The 22,774-nt window shown below is 40.0% G+C and overlaps 1 protein-coding gene across 9 annotated transcripts in view; it reads right to left on the bottom strand.

Moving 5' to 3' along the window:
- PCDH15 (protocadherin related 15) overlaps positions 1-22,774 on the bottom strand; it is a 628,220-nt gene that overhangs the window by 399,043 nt on the left and 206,403 nt on the right. For all 9 annotated transcript variants that reach the window (XM_053388594.1, XM_053388604.1, XM_053388605.1 and 6 more), the window contains 2 exons: positions 20,182-20,215; positions 8,933-8,997 (listed from right to left, as the gene is read on the bottom strand). The gene's annotated coding sequence lies outside the window, so the exon portion shown is untranslated. The remainder of the gene's footprint in view (positions 1-8,932; positions 8,998-20,181; positions 20,216-22,774) is intronic.

The raw sequence follows: 22,774 nt of genomic DNA, 5'->3' as shown, positions 1-22,774 counted from the left end.
TTTACCTTTACCAATTCAATAGTTTATTAGCACACCACAACACCACAAATAGATTAGATATCACTTTTGGAGAGTGTTCATACAAACTGAAACTGAAATCCTTTTCAGTTATGTCCAGATCGGCAGCTTGAAAAGTTGTGAGGTTGTTTTCCCCAACTATCTTTCCAAGGCACTTTCTTCCACAGCTGTTCACATCAAAGCAGGGGCAGGGATGTCTTGATCCAATGATTTCTTTCCCTGCATCAAAACTCCAATTCAGTGAAGCTCTCATCTGTGCGCACACATGCCATCTATATGCATGGGCAAAAGCCACCAGAATTGTTCACACCAAAATGGAACCATAGCTTCTGTTTTTGCATAGCACGGAAGCTGACTTGAGAAAAAGAGCATTGAAGAGGAATATTTCTCTACAGGATACAGGCGGATTGTGGCTAATGTCATGTGAACCCGGCTTAATAACCAGCAGTGGCAGCATGCTGGAGCTGCATCAAAGTGCAGCTGGCACCAATTGTTAGTTACAAAGCTTCTGTAGTGACCACCTGGAATGACCAGGGGAAGGAGCACATCAAAAGAGGGGTGTTTCATATCTTCCATAGGCCCATGTCTGAGTAAAGGGTTGAAGAAGTCACTGACTTACACCTGGTCTGTAGCAAGTGTGGCTTTATTTCAGGATACCTATGCTTTACTTTGGAGAAAGATGGCTGGGTAAACCTAAAATGTAGGTATTTTCGCTTTGACCCCACCCATTGGGATTTAGGAGAGCAGCCTAAAGACAGTCTCTGGCAGGGGAGTGAGGGTCAAGCCTCCATTGTAAGTAAGACAGACTCCCCACATCTTACTTAGAAGTCTAGCTGTTCCAGCCTGTTAGGTATAATTGTTTAATTGACACTGAAATGGGGAATGCTGAAATGTGTATTACTGCAAGCTTTAGCATGGAGAAATTCCACCAGAGTAGAGCTGCCATATGTCCTCTTTTTCCAGGACATGCCTTCTTTTTCATGGGTATGCAAAATGAGAGTCATCAAAGCGATCCATAGTTAAAAGTAAAAGTCAGCAAATGTGTCCTCTTTTTTGCTCTTCAGAATATGGCAACCCTAAAGTAGTCACTGAACTCGTGGGTTGATAAGTAACTATTGTTGTTTTCTGCTAGCTAACACATGAGTGTTTAACCTTAGATCAGGTGACAAAGGTATTTGGTTACAAAGCTCAATTTAGAAAGGGAACTGCCTTTAGTCTTTGCTCCTGGGCTCTGTGGGAGTAAGGATTTACACGAAGCTTTCCAGGAGCACACAGCCTCAGGCTGCAACGGAGGCTTGGGTGGAGGAGAGGTGGAGTTTTGATATCAAAGCTGTTTAAAGTTACCTTTAGGAAGAAAATGGAAGTAAAAGTTGAGAATTTCCTCCTTGTGGCAGTGCCAGAGGATAGAGGAAAAGGGTGCACTTATGTGTGAGGGTCTCATTTATTCAGTTCGCTTTTATAAAAATTCTACTGCAAACCTTCTGGTACACTAGTTTAGTAAAAGCTATAACTAGCTGCATCTATTGCAGAATGCAGCAGCCAGATACTTCATAGCACCAAGTTACTGGCAACATGTCACCCCATTGCTGATAGAGCTTCACTGGTTGCATACCTGCTACTGGGCCAAGTTTGTGCTGTTTCACAAAGCCCCAAACAACTTGGGCCTAAGGACTGCCTGGTCCATTTTGCTCCACCTTCATCACTGAGGTCCTGTGATGAGTGGTTGTCCCACACACCAATCAAGTTCAATTGACCCTTACCAGTAAAGGTTTGGCTGGAACCTTTGCCTTCATTCAGACATCTTCTGAAAACTGAACCATTTAGACAGGCCTTTAAGACATTCCCCCCTTTTTAACCAATCAGTATTTGTTGATGTTTCTGTTGATGCTTATGTTGCATACCACCTTTATATATTTTTATGAAACTGCAGGCGATAACAATTTCAAACAATAAAAATGTGCATGTCGCTGCTGCTATGCTCTTGTTCTCTTTAAATGCCTCCTTTTAAATTTACATGTTATTAATTTGAGTAAATATTTATCAGCCAGTAACTTTAGTCTTATAATCTCTGCATATTTTCCATCCCCATTTCATTGTGTAACCTCCATCTTCACTGCCTTCAACTCCAGCACCGTCCTTGCAACTGCAAATTTTCTGTAAAAATTATTTCCAATGGGAAAAGAAATATTTTTAATGAGCCCTTTACACCTTCAGCTCTCCATGCACAGTAATTTGAAGTATCTCTTTAATTTGGTGTAGATTGCATAGTCAAACATAAGCATTACGACTTTGATTACTGGAAAGTCTGATGGGTCTTTATAAATCACAGCAGCTAGTAGGGTCCAGTATAATGGTCTTGGTGATGGCCATGCAGCCAGACTTCACTGCCATAGCCGTCTATGGCACATTTTAAGTGGATTTAAGTTCCTGACCCCAGCAACAACAAAAATGGACACTGATTTCTAAGTATTTCATTGCACTCTGCAAACCTTATGGAAGCCAGGATGTCCAAATAAGCCCCTAGTTACTAGCACACATGGCTTTAAAGGGGTAACTAGACAAATTCACTGAGAATATCTTAATCAACAGCAACAATTCATTATAGCTAAATGATGTCTCTACATTGAGATCAACCCCATGTTGGATGAATGCCTACTGGTTTTGGACATGTGAACAGTTAGAGAGGCCTTTGGAAACTGTATCCACACAATTGTTTCAGAGAAAAAAGCTTGCTGATTAGACAGATTCCGAATACTCAGTTGAAGATCTCTTGCATCTTCCAACCAATTTCTTCACCTTGCCCTTAAACGTTTAGAGATTAGCTTCAGTTGTCACGACAACAGTGGAAAAAGGTGGTAGCTACCCCTCATGGTACATATTTTCACCACAGAACATTACTTAGTTTGTTTGCATTAAAAGTGAGCCAGGTGGGCTGTGTTTAAACCAATAAAGCAAAAAGAGTGCCCATGACAATTTATTGATTTTTTCCCCTTCCCAAAATATATCAAAACAATATTGCAAAAGCCATGTAAGTATTTGAAGTCACTAAGCAGTCTCACTAAACAGATAAAAAATGCGCAGCAATGTTTAATGGATTTGGCAGTTTTTAAAATGATACCTCTTGACCTAAACTTTCTTTGACATATCCTGGGAAAGCATGCAGAGCTCAGTAATAAAAGCGGATGGTATGTTATATAGATTTGCCTGCACAGATTATCATTAGGTGCAAAGCATTCTGTGAAATATATTTCTTTCTCCCCAGGATGAAGAAATAAAATCTACTGAAACAGAGCTAAAAACAACAACATAAAAAGATTATATAGTTTCAAAACTGGATGACCTTGCAGACTGCCCCCAGAGTCGCCAGAGGAAATGTTTTCCAGTAAAAGTGTCTGGGGAACCTTTACTTTCACCTGTTATTTTGTGTTTTACAGGTGCAAAAACTGAGCTCCTCAAATTTTTCTGTATGAATTGATCACTGCACACCATGTCCTTCACAGAACTAACACAGCAACAAATTACAAATAGTAATTTTTGCATGTGACTTGTTCTGAAAATCAAAGGCTTATTCCATTGTAGAAATAGAAATAATAAGTAGTAGTAGTAGTAGTAGTAGTAGAAGAAGAAGAAGAAGAAGAAGATTTATAGCCTGCTCTTCATTGAATGTGTTCAATTCCAGAGAAGAGAACAAAGACTACCACACTAGCAACAGAGCAAAATACATACACAACAGAAAAAGTGGGTGGCAATAAGCCATAGCTGGTATTTCTCTTCCTTTCCCAGTCCTGAGGAAACTTATGGGCCTCAAGGTCAGTATGGCTGCTAGGAAAGACATGCAAGTGGATTTGCTGATCTCTGCCATAAGGGCCAACAATTTAATTTCTACTTATATGTGTGTAACATCTGTTCCTGTAGAGAAGCGGTTCTCTAACTGATCCTGAGGAGTATATCTATTTCAGTACTATTCACTTTTGTTCTTGACAAGAAAGAGTCAATTGACCCAGGAGATCCCAGTTCATTGGTATTTAAGGATCTAAAGCCTTGTCATTCCTTGGGAATTATCGGTTTTCCTACAAACATAGTGGGTGGTCATTTCCTAGAAACAGTATCAGATGTCAAATAAGGATCACACCCAAATAACTTGACAACAAAATAGTGCTGTTCAAATTTCACAGAATATAATTTACTGACAAATGTTTGAAGCTTTTCTTTCTTTTTGAGTTCTTTTATAATATCTCAGAATTTCAGTCTTTTCCCAGAGAATAATTTGCAAAATTGCCTCCCCCCCCATATTGCCAACCATTAATTTTGGGCACAGTTGTAAATCCAATTTTAATTTTTCCTACGTAGTCTCAAACTGCGTCTGTGTACAACTAATGTGCATCTGTGAACAACTAATCTCTGTTCTGCTCTTTTTATTCTCAGAGACCAAGACAGGGAGGTGAGCTGGTTGCAACTCTGCACTCTGCCATAGACTCTTCCTGCTCACTAAACCCTGTTGCCCCTCCAGATTCTGACATCTCCTCCCCCCAGTCTTCTCCCTCTGGTCACTACCAATCCCCTGGCTCTCAGCCTTATCCCCCTGGGGGTTCTGTGGGGGTTTCCCGGCTGGTTCCTCCTACCATTCCTTTATATTCAGCCAGTCCATGACATCTACTTGGCAATTTGATTAATGTCAGACTTTTCACAAGTATTAATACTATGTGAAGTACCAGCATGTTAAATGTATCCCCCCTTCCAGCCCGCCACAGTCTTAATGTGATGAAGTTTAATCTCTGAAATGCTAAAGGATTGCTGAGCAACCAGAGTTTGGAGCTGGGTGACAGAAAACAGTTTAGGTTCTGAAGGGACTGAACTTTGATAGCTGTGAGTCTCCTACTACAGGTAAAAAAAAAGGTAAAGGACCCCGGATGGTTAAGTCCAGTCAAAGGCGACTATGGGGTTGCGGCACTCATCTCGCTTTCAGGCGTTTGTCCACAGGCAGCTTTCCAGGTCATGTGGCCAGCATGACTAAACCGTTTCTGGCGCAACAGGACACCATGACAGAAGCCAGAGTGCAAGGAAACGCCATTTACTGGTACTACAATCTCTCCTCTGGCCCCATAAGATCAGCTTAAAAAGGTAAAGGTAAAGGGACCCCTGACCATTAGGTCCAGTCGTGACTGACTCTGGGGTTGTGGCGCTCATCTCGCTTTCTTGGCCGAGGGAGCCGGCGTACAGCTTCCGGGTCATGTGGCCAGCATGACTAAGCCGCTTCTGGTGAACCAGAGCAGCGCACGGAAACGCAGTTTACCTTCCCGCCAGAGCGGTACCTATTCATCTACTTGCACTTTGACGTGCTTTCGAACTGCTAGGTTGGCAGGAGCAGGGACCGAGCAACAGGAGCTCACCCCGTCACGGGGATTCAAACCGCCGACCTTCTGATCGGCAAGCCTAGGCTCTGTGGTTTAACCCACAGCGCCACCCGCATCCCTTAGATCATCTTAGGCTGTGCTAAATTAACAGATAGTTGCAAAGATAACGCAAAGCCCCAATGTCCATACCTATAATAGAAACTCATTCTGTGAAGAGTGCCCTGATTGTTACCCTGCTTGGGTAGCAGAAGCAGCAGCATGCAATGACCCGTCTTGTGTTAACAGCCATGGCCAAAACGAAAAATGATGTTGAAAGCTATAAAGCAACATTTCAAGGAGTATGCTGTAGCTAAAATATACTGATATGGAACATTACGTGATTACCACTGAGAAATTTACTGTTCAAGCAGAATTGTTTGCACCATTTAGGTTTGACTAGAAAATATGGCACATCTTCTGACAAGGATAGGCTTATTGAATTCTTCTTCTTCTTATTTTTTTTTTAAAACTTGCTATCTCACCCAAGGATAATACACACTTCATGCTCCACATGTAGGTGAGGAAAAAACACCGGAATCCCCTAATAAGTATGCAGAGCATACATTGTGGTTTCAACACCAGGCTGCTTATTTCCGGGGAAATGACATCAGAGAGGCTTTTTTCCCCAGGTTGTGTCAGGTAAGGAAAGCTGAAAGGCTGTGCATACACATGCTTTCAACAAGTGCTGGAAACCAGAGCCAGAATTCAAGGGGTGAACCCCCATCCTTTGATACTACTTTTTTCCATGTCCGGGGTCAGAGAAAGGAGCAGCAGAGAAGCTGAGAGGCTGATAGTCGTACAGCATTATCTGGCAGAGTTAGATGAAGTCGAGAGTTAACTGAAGCACAGAAGGAAATTAAAGAAAAAGAGGGGGGGACTGCATGCTGCTTCCTACTCAGTTCTCTCTAGAAAGACGACACTGAGAGTTTGACCTCTTTTTCTACACTCTGCAAATGAGTCAAATCACAATGGTATGGAGACATAATAGCTGGGTTTAAATGGCAAGGGGGAGCGGGGAGTGGGGCTGAGAGAAGCTGATAACTCCAACATTTTTACATCCCTCAAGTGTGATGAGTAATGGACCTTTTCAGCAAAGCCAGCACATAAATTGCTTATGAACACACAGTTATAGGAATAAGCACTTTAGTGCACACGGCTGTTTAAAATGGATGGGATCCATTTTATCCGGGAATTGTGAATTTATCTGAAAGGACGGAGAGGGATTAAAATGACGGAAAAGTTCATTTTTTGGGGTGGTGGAGAGGTGCATAGAGCAAATATCTACCTGCTAAATAATAGCAAACAGCAAATGGCAGCTGGCAGTTGTTGTTATATTGTTAGTACCTCTAGAGGGCAGTGAATAAAAGAAAATAGAACACCAAGAAGCCAGCCAGGGCACACAAATCACAGTGCAGTTTTAATACACAGTGAACAACCTCACATCCAAAAGCTAGCCTGCATTTCTCATGTTAACATGTTTTATTATTTTGCTTCTTCACCCTATAGCCCCTTTTGTCCTTGTCCCAAAGGAAATTAAGACTACTATATATATGAAACTACAGTGATTACTCACCATAATATCTTTGGCTTTGCTTTCCTTCAACCTGTTTCCTCCCAACTAAATTTGAACAATAACACAGGGACCTGTCAGCAACCTGATGCAAAGAGATGTTGGTGACTGGCTGGCTGCATTTAAATAGTATTTTATCCTGTTTGAAACCAGCTGAAGTTTGTCAGTGCTAACAATGAGTAAGCTTGTTACAGCTTATTTGAACATTTAAGTTAGAGTGAGATATTCCTCAAATACATTTTTTCAGGGGGAGGGAAAAGTGAAAGCTTAGTGAAAGGAAGGAAGATGGACCGACAGATTTGCCTGAGAATGGGAAAAAGCTATTTTATTTTATTTAGCCGCAACGTGTGTTGTTTAAAACATCCATAGAAGATTTAAGCTGTTTTTTGAATTTGCTAGTCTGTAATTCAAATATCAGCCTTACATTGGCTATGAATTAAAAATAAAAAAACACAAGCACGCTTCCATGTGATGTTTTAAGTGTCACATGCAGAAAACCCCCTAAGGCTATAACTTAACCTTACTTTAAATGTGTGATTAGAGTCAACCAAGTTCAGGTCTCCTGAAGAGGGGCAGGAAGAGGGGATTTAACCCTTTCCACTACTATCCTGAAAGGGGGGGAGCTTTTCTGCATAGAAAATCAAAATTTGAAAACAACCCCCCAAAAAACCCAGTTGCTTCCTAAACTTGTTTTTAATATTATTATTATTATTTTTAAAAAAACCCTGATGTTGCTTTAAGTGACAAGTTTACAGTAATGTATGGTTAGCCCCTAACTTAATACTAGAAATAGCCATTTCACTACTTCAAAAATAGTCGCACAAGACTAACTCCATGCTGTGGATATCAGAGAGCACACTTTGAGATATAACAGAAAATCCAGAATAAAAGATACAATGAGCAAATATACATACACCAACTGGCATTATCAAAACGAACCTCAGGTACTAAGCTGACCAAGAGTGAATAGCCGTTCTTCAGACCTAGGGTGTTTGTTGATAGCTTCATTTTTAAATTAAAGATTTCTCACTTTTCCATATAAATAGAATAGTGTTAATGCTAGGGATCCTCGTCTGCTTTTTGCCAGACAAATAGTGGTAATAAGCTTCATCTTTACATTTTTTATTATTTTGGAAACATTCTTCAAGCCCACAAAAATAAAATGGCTGAACATTCATCCTCAAAATGTAGGTTCATATTAATTGGCTGAGCACAAGAGGACATGATGGAATGGACGAAAGACATATCACAATATGAAGGCACTTGCCAAAATACTTATACAAGATACATCCTGTTAAAGGGATCCTGGAGGGTGGGGACTAGGGCCATAGCACTTCTCCAAAAGGTGATCTTGGTGGGGTGGTACCTATTTGATGTGTCAAAGGACTCCCCACCACTGACTAACCTTTCAGTGAATCAACCAGCAGGAGACGAGCTGATACAGGTTATATCCAATGCCTAAGCCAAACCCCTTAGATCTCTAATCAATAAAGTTGTGACGTAATTTGAACCAAAAGGGATTTTGTCACAAGTGGTCATTCAATCTCATACACAGTGTGGGGTGGTGGGCTCATGGTGTCTGAGCATGCAATCAATTACATCATGAACTTACTTATAGGCACACACACATTTTTACTGCTTCTATAGGATGGATACTGCTATTGAACCAATATGCAATATCAAAATATCCGTATTACTTATATACCCAATATACAAATATTGTATTATAATAATATATATTGTATTATAGTTTTAAGCACTGGTTTTGCTTTTGGATATCCTATTCATTCCCTTCACTGCATTTCTATACCGAAAATTTTCAATAAAATATAAATATTTAAAAACAAACAAATTGTATGATACCTGCATTTCAGGTTATGTTTTATGTAGCAAACATTGGTTGTTGTTTTTGAATTACCGGTATGTGTTTTTGGTAAGAAAAGAAATGTACCTGAACTCTTTAGGGTCACTTCATTTCCCAGAAGAGTATGTTGTTTCATTGCAACTGGATGCATTCTGGAGGGGGGGAAAGCAAAAAGAAAAATTATTCCCATCAACAGATAGTGAAATATTTCTGCAAAGGATTAGGCTGCATTCCCCCCCCCCCCAAGTTAATGTGTGGCCTCTATAGGATCTTAGCTGATCATTAAATCCTAGTCTGAACTGGTTACAATATTACTTAGGCACATACTTTCTAGTTGCACTAATAAGATAAGTTCATTATCTAATAACAATACATGCTGTAGACTAAGTAGATGAAGGCTTCCATGTGAGTAACATCATTCCCCTTTTGGGTAGATTAAGGCTGCAATACTATATACAGTTGCTGTTGTTTTGTTGTTTAGTTGTTTAGTCGTGTCCGACTCTTCGTGACCCCATGGACCAGAGCACGCCAGGCACTCCTGTCTTCCACTGCCTCCCGCAGTTTGGTCAAACTCATGCTGGTAGCTTCGAGAACACTGCCCAACCATCTCATCCTCTGTCATCCCCTTCTCCTTGTGCCCTCCATCTTTCCCAACACCAGCGTCAGTTACTTAGGAATAAATAATCCTATTAAATTAAAGGAACACTTCTGAGTACAGATGGTTAAACTTCAAAAGGAACCCTCAACTTAACCTGGAAATAACTTGAGTTGAGTTCTTCCCCCCCAAAAAAAGAATTGGAAAAGATTAGATAATATTCCCCAACCAATCTGAGGCTTCGTAAATCCCTATGAAAAGGATGCTTTACAGCCGAAAGCCTAGAGTGGGGAGGAGGTTATCTTCCTCCATGAAGACCTACAGGGTGTCTTTGACTATCCCTGCTGAGGGCAGACTAATAGAGCTACTGAACTAAGAGCGCCTCCCCTACTCACGAGGAAACCCCTTTTCAGGGCTCCGGAGTGAAGTGGGGTGAGCAGCGCGGTGGTGTGAACCGATCGCTATTTCCATGGAGGGAAGCCGCGCAGCCATCGCCGGAGAGCGCTGACTTTTTCCTGATGACATTTGGACTCTAAATCAAGTACCCGTGAGTAAAAACGGAGAATTGGATCAAGAAATTTGCAAAATTTAAGAATTAGGCACAAGCGGGAAGGTTTAAACAGGAAGTCCGCCTTCCGCTTTTTGTATATAGACTGAAGCAAAGACCTTGCAAACTAACAGCCTGGAAAACTGCTTTAAAGTTGGAAATTTCCTGCATCCACAACTAATAAAACCCCCTTGGAAGCAGGAGAAAAGGGGGGGGGGATTTTACTGTTTAATCCTGCAGGAGGAGAGTAAAGGAATTTAAGTTTCCATCGTCCCAAACCTGGGGACGGGGTGTCGGGACAGAAATTGTTTGAGACGTCCATTGATTGAAAGTGGAGTGCTTTGACAGATAGTTAAAAAAAGAGAGAGAGAAACAAATTAACTTCAACGCTACCTTCTGCATTTCTGTATTTTAAAGATACAAAGCATTTGAAAATCGAAAGGATTTGAAATCGAAAGTAATCTCCTTTGTTGGATACATTTTAAAAATGGATACAAAAAGAAACTGTGTCCCCTAGAGGGAGCCTGTCAGTTTGTTTTTGTAGTTTACTTGGACTCTACAGCTGCAAGATTTGGATCGTGGGACCAGCCGTTCGACCTTGAACAGAAATGTGTTGGAAGGAAGGTTTAGTGTCTGCCCTTGGCATGACAAATGCCTTGCTGGAGCAGCTGCATGAGAAAATGAATTTGATGCATGAAAAATTGGACTTGATGAGCGCTGTGGCCAGCGAATATGATTTAACAGGGAATAATGATAAAGAAGTTATACAGCGACCAACTCAAGAATCTGGTTTGACAAGGCAAGTCCAAGGGCAGATGAAGAAGGAAGAGGCAGTGATTACTCCTCAAACAACACAAATGGAGAGATCCAAAGTCCTGCAGGAACAAAAGTTACTGATTGAACTTGGAGAGTGCTGGGAAGTGTTTGAAGTCAAGGAAGCTCTTAACTCTAGTGGGACTATGAAACAGGTGAACAACTATCTCTTGGATAAATACTTTTTGGATTACAAAGATGACGACGGGGAGTGGGACTGGGGGGGAAGGGGCCAGCCTGATGAAGGAAAATGGAAATTATTACCAGATGGAACCCTCCGGAGACCCACTCCCCAAGAAGCTAACAATAGACAAAGAAGTGCGCAAGCACAAACAAGGACAAGAAAATGTGCAGAGGGGGCCAAGAAGAGACTTAAGGGCCTCGGATATAAGAACACCAGATTGATGGACTGGATGTAATGGACAGAAAGGACTGACATGACCCGAAACCAGGAAGAAGGGACGTTGGATAAAAATTAGAGATATCAAGGGAAATTCTTTTGTTAATTTTGGAATTAGTGTAACATTAATGAAATTTCAGGGAACATGCTGGAAAGGAACCAAATTGGCTTTAGCAGAAATGATTAAAGGAGATATGAATGAATATGATGTAAATTTTGAAATTTTAAGATTTTTAAGATAAGATAAGGTTAAAAAGATTAAGGTAAATTGAATAACAGATTATTTTAAAAGATGGAAAGGTTATGTTGAATTAATTGATAAGATAGATTGTGAAGATTAATCATTTAAATTAAAATTGAGAAACATGGGAAGAATTTGCTGGAATAACGAATCAAACTAGAATACAAAAAGGGAGGTGTGAGGAGGTTCAAGAAATAAGCAAATGGAAAGTTGTAATTTGAGATCTGTATTTTTCTTTTTTCTTTTTTTCTTTTTGTCTTATTTTTTGCTGTATTTTTCTGATTTTCTTGTTTTTGTTTTTGTATTGATGAAATTCTGAATAAATATCATTTTTTTAAAAAAAAATGAACTACATTAAACCTGTATGGGTTATAGGGGAAATTCTACAGGTGCAAAACTATGGATTCTTCTCTAGATAAGGTTTCAGTCTATGTTGGAGAAAAATTAGGGGGCATTTGAAACTTGTCTTTCTGTCTTTGCGGCAGGCTTTAATGAGTCCTCAAAGTTCCTGTCAAGGCTCACTCAAGAGAACATCACTGTTACCTATTTCTGAGTAGGCATAAATAGAATTGGGCTGTATTTCAGAGAAAGGATAATTTGATTACAAAGAATATGGCCTATTATAGTTTTCACTGGAAAAAACACAAAATTTATTATAAAATGAAGAAAACAAATGTGTGTGTGTGTTGCTTTAATTTTTCTTCTTTGGGAGTCATTTCACATACTCTGAGGCAAATCATCCTGAAACTAGTGGGGAAAAGTTCTTTTTTATTCTTTAAGACAGAATAGAACATAAAAAGACACTTTCATTCATTCTGAGTGCAGATGCAAATAAAATATTACATCATAGTTTTACGTGCAAAGCTTTATTGATTGCATATTTCCCAATGGTATGTGTATCATTTCTAATTTGATTTCTCCCCAATCTTTTCTTGCACCACATCAATATCATATGTTCCATACTCTTATGGATGCAGAAACCAATTTTAAAAGAAGCATCTGTATGGAAATTATTGAAGACACTCAATGACATCTAAGTTATTTTCCTCTTTGGAAATTTGAAATACCCCCCCAAACAAAACATAGCCTAAGGGCATCTAACTGCATTTGCACATAAATGCCACCCCACCCCCACTCATTATTATATTGCAGGCTTCCATCTCTTGCAGGGAGGGGGAAGCTGTCTTCTGTATGTTACTTTGTGAAATGTTATATACATGGCCTATGTAAACATAAACACATTACTTTTGAAAGGTATCCTTTTTTGAGGATCTGCAATTCTCTAGGGACCATAATGAATGCAAATTATATAGGGAGGCTGCAAAATGCTAACAAATGATTTTATCTACCATGGCCTAGATCTTAAAAACAACTAACTCACTCCACAAGGTCTTGTATTTCTCATACAACAGCTTCCAAGACACCATGGCAATTACATTCTGAAACTGTGAGGAGTTTCAAAATTTATAAGGTGGGTGGCAGGGGAATCCACTTTTTAATCCTAAACCCTTAGGCATTTTTAATGTCTTAAAGTGAACATGAGTAATGTCATGCCACATTAGACCAATAGTACATGGAGCTCAACTTTTTTTTTTATCTAACCATGACTAACCAGATGCCCAGGGCAACTCCTAAGATGACAACACCAATCCTTTCATGTGTACCTGGATAACACAGGTTTTGTTCATATTGCTCCATAGGGAGCCAGCATCCTTGTAGCTAGGGCAGCCTGAAGTATTGGGTAGGTAAGTAGCCAGGGGATGAACACAAGTGGCAAATGGTTTCAGGGCAAATATTCAGTGGAGGCAGCAGTGAGCAGGTGGGGAGGGGGCACAATTCACCACCCCACCAATCTAGTGTCTGAGCCAACAGGCTAGCCTCAGATCATGGCAGGCTGGCCCTTATGAGGCAAGTCCTTATGTAGGGCTCAGCAGGAAAATGCCCTAATACCGCTTCAACAACAGTCAGCTTTAGAGTGAGCCTCATTTAGAATCAGTAGTTCTAGCTCAGTTGTAAGGTCTGCCTTTACTAAGGGGGGAAAAAGGTGTCTCCAATTACTTGTAAAGTGTAGCTGCTCCAGCAATCTTTTACTCCAGCACAGCAAGGGAGTCCCTTGTTGCATTCCAAGTCACAAGATGACAATGCAACATATTTGGGGCAGAAGTGCCCTAGTAACCATTGGGCTTCTCTTGGGGACATGCTTCTGGGTGTGGAGCTACATGCAATGTCCTTTCTTATTCAGAGTCCTTATTCTCACCTCCTGAAAAAAACGGAATCCAGTCCCAGGGACCTGGCACATAAGATGCTACTCTGTGAAAATAATTTTTACAGGCTAATTGTGCAGAGTGTTAAGAGCTCTTACACTCATTGCATGTTAAATGCATCTTTGTTGCATGCAGAGTTCTGAAAGCAAAGGATTCTGGAGCTGTATCAAAAAGAGAAACTGGAGCAGAAGTTTGTGATCTGCCTAGTCGGTAAAGGATGCTACTCTACCACCTGTTCCAATATGAATCTTTCCATGCATTCATAAAGACCTTCATGAGTTCCTTCTCCATCTTAGCAATGAAGTGGGTGTGACATATGACATTCATTATCATGGCACCCCAACCGTATAATGTACTGCCCCAGGGCCTACTGAATCAAAGGATCTCAGGTTCAATCCCTGGAATCTCCAGGTAGGGCCAGGAAGTACTGTGGTATGAAATCCCAGAAAGCAGTATTATTAAACTGATTTGTACAATGTGAAATTCTTCGTTGTCAAATATTACCTGTTGTCACATGTATTCCACACAGAACAAAACCTAAGGCATCGGCAAAGGTGCTAGATGTTGGTTAATGAGAACACCTTGCATCCTACATTTTGAAACTGGAGCTATTCTCCAAATATTACACAGTAATTCTTTTTTTTTTAGTTGGAAGCAAATCCCACTGAAATAAATTGTAAGTGCATCCCATCATCATTATCATCAAGTTTGTTTATATTCAAATAGCACATTAAACCACTTGAATAGCCAACATTCTCAAAGAGGTTGAGGTTGCAGCATTCAGATGAAATAATATTAGAGCCATGAAAATGTAAACTTCAACGTGGATTCAGTTCTTCCTCCTAAAATAATCACAGCAGGAAGAACAGCTCCAGCAGTTGAATTTTTATTTTGTTTTCCCCATGCTGGGTGAAAGTCACAAGATCAACACAGAGTTTTAAAAAATGATGTGCAATCACCAGCACTCTGGAAGTATCCATAAGGCTACCATCATTATCAGGAAGCTAATGAGAACACTCAAACATATTTAAGCTAACTTGTTTGGGAAAATGCTCACGTGAAACAATACACAGTTCATGCTCTTGATCTTTTATTCTCATTAACAATGGTGATCAAGAATAGACAAGGAGCAGCTATGCTCATATAAAAAAATTAAACAATTTCAGAGAGTGCAATTTAAGACAAGGGAATTAGAGCATGACTTGCTTTTTTAATTATTCTCACTTTAAAACAAAATGATCAAAACAAATTCCTATTCTGACATTATTCTTCCTTGATGTAAATCTGCTAAACCTCAGAGCCTGTAATGATCTCAGTTGTTCCAGAATCAATATAATTATCTGGATAATATGCCATTTTAAGGAAGGTTGGCATTTGGAAAACATGATTTGATGAAAGGACTCAAATAATAGGACTGCCTTCTATACCATAATTTCCTCCCTAAACAAGCTCCACAATAGACAATATTTTCCTATTCCTTGCCCCCATACAGGAAGGCTCCTGGTTGTGTACGGTTGCATCAGCTTTGTCTGTCTTGAGATGATCATAATGGATGTAAAGCCGTACCTTGGAAGTCGAATGGAATCCATTCCAGAAGTCCATTCGACTTCCAAAACATTCAGAAACCAAACCGTGACTTCTGATTGGCTGCAGGAAGGTCCTGCAGCCTATCAGAAGCCATGGAAGCCCCATTGGATGTTCAGGTTCCACAGAATGTTCACAAACTGGAACACTTACTTCTGGGTTTACGGTGTTTGGGTGCCAAAACGTTCGAGTACCATGGTGTTCAGGATCCAAGGTACGACTGTACATTAACCTGATTGATATTAATATAAAAATGCTATTTGGACTAAAAATATGATAGATGTAAGAAACACTTGCCAGTGGTAGATGTGAAAAGGATCTAGGGGTCTTAATAGACCACAAGCTTAACATGAGTCAACAGTGTGATGCAGCAGTTTAACAAAACAAAAAAAGCTAATGCTATTCTAGGCTGCATCAACAAAGCTACAGTGGTACCTCCGGTTACAAACACTTCGGGTTACAAACTCCGCTAACCCGAAAGTAGTACCTCAGGTTGCGAACTTTGCCCTAGGATGAGAACAGAAATTGTGCGCTGGTAGCACAGCAGCAGCAGGAAGCCCCATTAGTGAAAGCGTGAAATAATAGTGAAGTATGTGAATATATGTACGTTTCATATGTTGAGCAGACAACATCTAGGACTTGGACTGATAGCTCAGTTGGTAGAGCATGAGACTCTTAATCTCAGGGTCAGGGGTTTGAACCCCACATTGAGCAAAAAGATTCCTGTACTGCAAGGGGTTGGACTAGATGACTCTTGTGGTCTCTTCCCACTCTATGATTCCCACAATTCTATGATTCTGTCAGGAAAGGGTGCATTATGTCATTATCACATCCAGTTTTTCTGTCTTCTTTCTGGCATCCCTATGTCAGCAATGTTGGCATTAAACCAACAGAACAAGGCAAGAGATTGCCAAGAACCTCTGAAATATGTGGTTAAAATGAACTCATTTGGAAATAATGGAAATATTTCATTAATACTTGATTGAACAGCTTATGGGATTAATCTTTTTTTGTCTTAAAGTGGATTTTTTTATATATAATTCCACACTTTTCTCCTGCACTAATAGTTTGAGCTATGACCATTTATGAAGGAGAGATAAGTCTCTGACGTCCTCTGCATTCTACAGTGAGAATAAAATTAAAAATGGGAAAGGAAACAATTGTTCAAATTAAAGCAGAATAGAACAAGTTATTTCTTAAAGAGGTATGAGAACCAAAGGGTAAAGCATTTACTGAAGTCATGGCACTAAACTTTAAAATACCCCACAGACTGGATTACTTTAATTCCCACTTAGTAAAGTTTACATAAAGGCTTCCCTGCCAAATGCAATGGACTTATAAGTGTGTTTGTTTATGGGTTTGAATAATGCATTGTCTGTGTTGTTGTTAAATTGATTTTTAGAAAGTGTTGTTTAAAAGTGCTAATCTTTAAAGGACACAGCATTTGGTATTGGCTTTAGCTGCCTCTTTTTATCTCTTCCTTCAACCTTTTTTATTTCTTGCATTCAAAGTCCATTTATCCTTCAGTGAAGTCAGAGTAACATCTTAGTCTCCTACCCATTCTGTGAGCTGGTTAAGCTAAGGGATAGTGACTAGCTCAAGGCCATCCAATATGCTTCCTAGTGAACTGGAGAAGTGAGCTGAGATTTCCTATATCCAAGCCCATTCTAAACAGTGATTTCCAAATAATGGGGCATTAAGAGAAATTTAATAACCATGCTGAGTGCATCCATCACTCTGTGCAGAAACCGCTTGTAGCATTGACACTGCCCCCCTTGCCATGGTATGATCAGTGATGTCATCTTAAGGGCAGAAGCAAACAGTGTGATTCCCTGATGCAGCCTTTACAACAAGAGAGAGGCTCAGAGAATCCTAGCGTTACCATTGCCCAGAAAGAACGAGCTTTCTGACGAAATGGGGAAAGGATAATATAACTGGCTGATTGGGCAAAAGGCAAGACTGCATAACAGAACAATCTTAACTATGTTATTCTTCTGTTGGAAGTAGGACACACACCCTGTATTTTTGCAGCTGACTCTCTGGAAATCAGATCTGGGGTAGTGGATTTTGCTATTGGTGTGTTTAAGCCAGAGCAGTTCAGCACACAGCCCGAGGGCCACATGCAGCCCTTGATGCCTTTTTGGCAGCCCTCAGCAACATCTGACCACCCACAGCAGCCCTTGTGCTTCCTTCTCCAAATGGGTGTTATATACTGAAGTTCTCACCCTGGGCCAGCAGGGGGATACTGTAGATAGTTCAGGTCCACATATGCAAATAAGGGATTGAAAGTGACGTTCAGTGATTGGATAGTTACAGAAAATGGTTACTGTTGCATTCTAGTGGAGCTCTATATAAGCAGGCTGGCTGAACCCTTCAGTTCAGTTCAGTTCTGTTCTGGCCTGTGAATAAACAAGAGCTGTTTGAAGAATCACTGTGTCATCTGATATGTTCACCCACAACTTAACACTGGGCTTTGGGAAGGAAGCGTGAGGGCTCTGACAGGGTCCCAGATGCCTCCTTCCTCGTTCCCAGAGCCTAGTTAGTGCTTTCCCAGCTTAGGGAAGGAAGTGGAAGGACTCTAGGAACCTGCCAGAGCTTCATGCCTCCTTCCCAAGCCTGGTCCTTCACTTAGCTGGCTTTGGAAGGCAGCACAAGGGCAGGGGGTAAGGGGCATCAATTTTTTGCCTTCTTCCCTGCTCCCACACAACAAGTGTGTGGTCTGCAGGTTCCATGTCAAAGTATTTTTGTGGCCCACTTAGTATGAAAAGTTGGACTGCCATGGTTAAGCTGTCTGCTTCAATCTGTGGCCAATTTGTATGCTCGTAAATAAACTCAAATATTACAAAGTATCTAGCAATCACTTCATCCAAAGGAAAGAGTGGTTTACCAGAGTTATACATATGATAAAAAAACCATCCAAATATTTAAAATCAGAGCTCAGTTAAAAACATGTATTCTTAATTTGGTGTATTCTTAATTGCTTGTATAAACCTGATGGATTGGAAGCATTTTCAGCAGGTGTTTAAAGGTTGAAACAGGAGGCACCTGCTGATTCTTTATTGGCAGAGAATTCCACAAGACATGCCAATGTCACTAAAGGCTTGTTGTCTTGTTGCGGATAAATGAGCCTAACCAACTGAGAAAATGACTAACAACACGCCTGCAGACAATCTCAGTGATCAAGCTGGGATACAAGGCTTTAGGCAACCTAAGACACCCTGGACCTAACTTCTTCGGGGCTTTGTAAATTAAAATAGGACCTCGAACATGGCTCAGTAGTAAATGGAAAGCCAGTACAGATGTTTTAATAACGGTGTCAAATATTGTCGGCGACCAGCAGCCTGGCTGCCACATTCTGCATCGGCTGGAGTTTCCGAACCAGGCCCAAAGGCAGTCTCACACTGCAGTAATCCAGCCTTGGAGTTATCAAAGCGTGGACTACAGTGGTGAATTTGACAAGGCTAGTAAAAGGCACTGCTTTTCTTTAGTGTAAACTGTGTCTAACACCGACGTTTGTGTGGTGCAAAATGTCTAAGTTCTCTCACAGATTTGCTTTGTTGTTCACCAACATAAATTATGGGAGAGGAGATTACTGGTTTTGTTTGTTCTTGTTTTATTATGTATTTTGAGTTTTTATTTTCCATTTTTATGCTGTGAATTGCTCTGATATCTTTGGATGAAGGGCAGTAAAACTAACTAACTAACTAAACAAATATTATAGAAAAATACTCGTTCACAAAAATGGCTCTTTCACCAGCATTCTTAGCCAATGCTCTGGATAGCCTTGGGCCAGTCACTTTCTCTTAGCCTAGCCTACTCACAGGGTGACTAGAGAGGCTTAAACTTGATTCACTGGAGCAAGTAGGAGTTATTCTGTGCTTAGACCACTTATTTACCATTGCAGGTGCTTTATTCATACAACTTTGGACATTTCAGATAGCTGCAAAATCCATTCCCATTGAAAAACAGCCTTCGGTGACCTGCTTCGCGCAACACAGTAACACAAACTATAGCTTATTGGGAACACATGAATGTGTTGGCTCCCTGAAGAGCTAGCACTCATTTTTCTCAATGCAGTGTGGCAGCTAAGCCAAACTTTGGGTATAGCTCATGATTAAGGAAGAGAGAGTTTAACCACTAATGGGTCAGCTACTGTTCCACAGTAAGAGGAGCTGCAGTGGCAGACCTTGGGGGTCTCAAAATTCAGCGGCACACAGTGTAATGCCAAAATTTGCCCCCACTGCTTCTTGTGCTCAATTCTAAATCATAGTTGCGGTGCCCCCAAGGCTCAGTGTCCAGTGAGACAGAACTGGTCACGCTCCTCTGGAAACAGAAAGGAGAGGGGAAAGCTGGGATCTCCTCCCTGGGGGTGCACACATTCATACTAAGTCATGGTTTGGCTTAGTGTTACGTGTAGACACAGCCAAAGTAACTAAACAGGTAGAATTAAGAACACTGAACTGAAGTTCCCTTTGAGGTACCCATATCCATTTCACTCACTGAATTTTTAAAAACCTTTCAGGACCTGAACTTCCCTGCACTCCACCGCAATGAAAAGCTGTGTGTTTAAATAATGTAGGTTTTATCATTCATCTAAAGATTCATATTCAGCATTCATCTGTACCACAATCCTTACAAATCCCTCGAATCTACATACATGCAACTTAAATAAAAATGTGACATATAAAGGTCAAACATGTATAGAAAATAGACCATTAGGGACAGTGCAGGAATCAGCCCAGAAAATGAGGTACAATGAGCATACAATAGTTATTTCTACACTGTGCCGTTAAAAAACCCATAAAATGATTAATTTGGGGGAATTGGGAAAACATATTGTAAAATTTAACTTTGCCTATAGCATTTTTATATTAAAAGAAAATAAACTGTACCTTATTTGCATTTCTTCACCAGAGCTCTGATGGCCTGAAAACAAGAAATACATGTGTTTTTAAGTCTTTTGTTTACATTTTTATGTACTAGCTAAAATATATATAAATCTGCTTATTACTACCGCTGTTTACAGTTTATTACAGTAAAGTTTTACTCTGTCTCCTAGGGCCAGAATTGGTTTGCAAAATAAATAAATAAATAAATAAATAAATAAATAAATAAATAAATAAATAAAATGTCTTGGAAGATATTTTACACCCACATAGTGGATGCTTTAATAAGATAAATAATATGGAGATGATGCTCGAGGCATTCCTTCAGACAGTCTGCATATTCTAAGCAAGCATTTGTCAATTAAGGATCCAGACAACTAATGCAAGATTAATGCATCAGACACAAAGATATACACAACATGCATAAAACTTAGAAGCAGTTTCAGCCCTTCAGGGCTTTTACTTCCTTACAAATCTCTTAGGACAAAATGTATTCACATCTGCAGTTCATACATTTGCATTTCTTCAATATTGTTTAGTCATATTAAAAAAGAGAATTTACATCCAGATTGAATTTGTCTCTTCCTTCATCCCATTACAAAAAACACCCTGGAGTATGCCAATAATACAGCTAATTCCTGATAGCATTCAAGACTAATTCACATTTGCATTCACATGTATGAAATATCTCCGCTGAAAAGTATTGTGTCTGAAGTGATGCAAGAGTTCTGCTTGTGATATGTGCTCTGCAATAGCTGTTTTCATCATTCAACCAGGACGTCACAAAGGCCACAGTGTTCATGTTGGGTATTTTAGACTCTGGACCTTACGAGAAGGGTGGCCTTTTATATGATCACTAACTTCAAAATGTGGTAAGAGAATCCTTGACTGAACAAAATTCTATACAGTGGTACCTCTGGTTGTGCACAGGATCCATTCTGGAGCTCCATTTGGATCCCGAGGTGGGTGTATTTGGAGGTGCCGTTTAGGTGCATGCGCACGGCGCAGTTTAGTGTTTCTGCGCATGCACACGGGGCGAAACCCGGAAAAATACTTCCAGGTTTGCTGCATGCATATCTCGAAGGATACGTAACCAGAGGTGAACATAAGCAGAGGTACTAGATGGGCCTTTAGTCTGATCCAGCAGGAATCTTCTTACACTACCACAGAATATGATTAGAAACATTACAATCCCTCCAAACAAATTAACAGTAGTTACATAATTGACAAAGTCTTGGGATGTTGGAAGGATGGAACCACTGCAGCATTTTCAAATGACTCTTAAAGAATAAAGGCATTCCTGCTTGCAACATGTGCTCATCGAATGCTGCTCTCCTGCCACACATTTGCAGAAGATCTCAACAGAACAAATGTACACACAATTAAGAATTGTGTTTAGCGCATAGGAAGTCTATGTGCACATATATGCTACCATACAGAGTTCCAGACACACTTGCTACTGACTGTCCAAGTTTCTGCCTCTTGTTCTGGTGTCACATGACAGTGAACAACACTAAACAGAGCTATTCAATGATGTCAAGATACCACCTTAGTACCCCTCTTGCTGTTTAGAAGGTAACTCATTTGTCTTCACCTGGTGGGTCACAACCCACTAATGAGTCATGGTCTGATCTAGTGTGGGCTTCAACTACAACTATACAAACATTTGATTAAAAGAATGTGAGAAATGGGTCCCCAGTGCTTCTTTCAGTTAAAGTTGGTTCCCAGGTCTGGGAAGTTTGAAGGTTATTGCAACAGAGACTTTATTTTGATAATGTTCTGTCCTGATTGGACTGAATTTGCACAATTCTTTTCAGTGCTTGTGCATTGAAATTAATTGAATAATTCTGTTGCTCATGTGAGGTAGGTATGAATTGATTTGTTACTCCTATCTTGCCAACAAAATGACAAGGCCGTCACAGTCGTGGCTTTTAATTGGAGTCACTGGAGTCATTTATTGCATTATGCAATCCATTCAGTCAAACATTACTGTCATTAAGCTACAGGTACAATATCATATAGATTCTTTCACATCGATTGCAACAAAGAGAAAACTGCTCTACAGAATCACTTAGTGATAATTGGTTAACCAGCCATTTCAACTAAAACTACTTTTTATGGCAGTGTCAACTCTGACACTCAGGAGACTCCTGATTTTCTGTTTACACTGTGTTCAGTGTGGTTTTGTGCTCAGGTATAAATTCATTTTCAAATGAGCTATATTTGCAGGCACTGTACTCGATTTTTGAACTTTTTAGATCACAGGGTGGTTCACAAGCCTGAATTAAGGGTGATTTAGAATTACTTAAAATAAGTACCATAAATACAATATCTTATTAACACCATGAAATGAGTAAGCTGGAGGACGTTGTGATTGGGTTTAGCCTATGCCCCCCATTGTCAGATTGTTCACCTAGAATGATGCAACAAGCCCCACACCAATAAAATAAGTTGTGTTTTTCAAAAGAAAAATAAAAAATGGACAAAACACAGATATAGAACAAAATAGACTAACAAAGTGATCAGTCTTACTAATGTATGATTACTTGAGTGGCTCTTCCCAAATGGTAGACCAGCTCTCAGGAAATGAATTGTGGGA

Source organism: Podarcis raffonei, chromosome 5 (genome assembly GCF_027172205.1).
Source record: "Podarcis raffonei isolate rPodRaf1 chromosome 5, rPodRaf1.pri, whole genome shotgun sequence".
In the NCBI taxonomy this organism is placed as follows: Eukaryota; Metazoa; Chordata; class Lepidosauria; order Squamata; family Lacertidae; genus Podarcis; species Podarcis raffonei.
This window is presented reverse-complemented; position numbering and strand designations above follow the sequence as displayed.